At 36.4% G+C, this 2,500-nt stretch overlaps 1 protein-coding gene across 1 annotated transcript in view; it reads right to left on the reverse strand.

Moving 5' to 3' along the window:
- LOC137648750 (retinol dehydrogenase 13-like) overlaps positions 1–2,500 on the reverse strand; it is a 1,058,070-nt gene that overhangs the window by 856,729 nt on the left and 198,841 nt on the right. The gene's annotated exons all lie outside the window — the stretch shown is intronic.

Here is a 2,500-nt window from a genome sequence, read left to right on the forward strand (position 1 = left end):
TAAGAAGATCATTCCACAACTTGACCACAGCTGAAATAAGTAATTTAGAATACTGAGTAGTATTGAGCTTCATGATGGAGAAGGAATAGCTATTAGAATTACCTGCATACCTAGCATTAAGAACAGGATGGTACTGTACAGGAAGATCTGAATACAAAGGATGGTCAGAATTATAAAGAATATTATGCAATATGCATAATGAAACAACTCAACAGCAGGGCTATAAATTAATTTTTAGATCAGGAATAAGAAATTCAATAGACTGTAAGCTTCTGTCCAACAAATTAAGATTAGATTCAGCAGATGAAGACCAGTCGAGAACAATATTCCAAACAAGGCAAAATGGAAGAATTAAAACCCTTATTCGGGATAGATTGATTACCGAAATTCTTGAAAGGCTTTCTCAATAACTCATACAGAGTTAGAAATATCATTATCAAAACAGAGAACCGGGTGTTGAGGCACCATTGTCCTCGACCTACTTGCAATCATACTTTGAGTTTTATGAAGGTTCAACTTTATGGCCCATAATTTGTACCATACACTAATCTTAGATCGATCTACTTAAGGGTTTCAGCAACCCTATGTTTACATTCACTATATGAAATTGATGCAAAGAGAGTTTGTTTTCTAGGCCAAATGGCATGTCATGTGTATATAATATGAAAAGTAATGTGCTAAAAACACTACCCTGAGGAATAAAGATATCATAATCCTATACTTACTATGGGCACTTTAGCAACAATTCTTTGCGATCTATTACTTGAAAATTCAATATTAATGCCAGGGAAAGATCCATCAACTCTCAAATGTTCGAGTTAAAAGAAACAAGGGCCTCATGATGAACACGGTCAAAGGCCGCACTAAAATCAAGGTCAATCATACGAATTTCCTGACTACAATCAAGGACTTTCTGTACAGCATTGAAGATTCTAAGAAGAGCCTCACAGGCTCCAGGGCCTTTACAAAAGTCAAATTGCAAACTAGGGAACAGATGATTATCTTCAGCAAACTTATTTAGACGTTTTGCCAAAAGATGTTCAAAAATTTTAGATATTGTGGGAGTTATGGAAATTGGTTAGTAATCAGCTGTACTTGAGCTACCACAAACACAGTTACATAATGGAGTAACATTACCAATTCTCCAACAAGTGCTAAAAGAACCTCTTCTTACTAGCAGGTAGAAAATAACAGATAACCTAAGAGCTAAGAAAAGTTCAGGCTTTATATAAAAAAAAAAAAAAAAAAAAAAAATGATTACTGTTTGGGTCTACTCATTCATAGGCATCAAGTTCCATCAAGAGAGCTTTAATTTCACGAGACCGAAAAGCTAAACTAGTTAGTGTACCCTCAGGAAAACAGGAATGAGGAACATCCAGTTTTTCATTACTCTGCTTACTGTCTAACACATTAACCAAAGAGGTTGCCTTTCCTTTGGACAATGAGTGACAGAGCCATCTGGTTAGGTAAGGAGGAACTGTTATGTCTACACCAATGAGTGCAGAATTAAGGTAGCCCACAACTTATGTTCCTGGGTTGTACCAGGAACGGTTTTCTCTATGGTTAAATTGTATTCCTTTTCGGTTGAAGCATAAACTCTCTGAGCAAAAGCTCCAAGCTGAGTATGGTTATTCCAAGCCAAATCTGGTCTGTTACCCTTCCAAAGAGGATAGGCCTCTTGCTTCTCCAAACAAGCACATATACAATCATCATTGAACCAGGGATTGGCTTTCACTCTGTATTTTAGCACACGAGAAGGTATACGCCTATCAATTAAGTTGACCAGATTCTCAATTAAAAGGACAGCAGGCTCAACACTAATGCAATTGTGACCAATTCAGTTTCAAAAGATCACTCAAAATGCCATTCCACTCTGCTTGAGATTTTATATTAATCTTACACGAGTATGGCACATCAGGGACAGGCTGCTCAGTCTTCACTACTGATGAAATCAAGGTATGATCAGATGTCCCGACTATAGAACTAACCATACTTGTTTTAAGGCCAGGTCGAGCCAGTGTATACTAGGTCTAAGCAATTACCAGACCTGTGAGTACCTTCACTTATGATATGCTCACACCCTGATTCAGAGGTAAAGTCGAAGCTCCTAAGCCATGGCAATCAGTAGAAGAAACAGAATTTAATCACGCCCTATGGCGTGCATTGAAATCACCAACAAAAACACAAGAGGACTTTCTGTCATCTTGCATGTTAGCCATAATGGCAAAAAGACAATAAAAGATAAAATCATCCCTGTCTGGATTCCGGTAGACCGAACGCGAATAGAAGTTTTGTTATGGCTGCTACAACTTTTATTACCTGAATCTCATGACATACACAGCCACTCCCCTTGCCCTTGGAATGGCATCTCGTTTCAAAATTATAGGCTTTTTAAAATCAGTAATGCACTTACATTACATAAATGTATATAAATAATTTATATATATATATATATATATATATATATATATACATAACTATACTTATATATATATATATA

The sequence above is a fragment of the Palaemon carinicauda genome, chromosome 1, assembly GCF_036898095.1.
Source record: "Palaemon carinicauda isolate YSFRI2023 chromosome 1, ASM3689809v2, whole genome shotgun sequence".
NCBI lineage: Eukaryota > Metazoa > Arthropoda > Malacostraca > Decapoda > Palaemonidae > Palaemon > Palaemon carinicauda.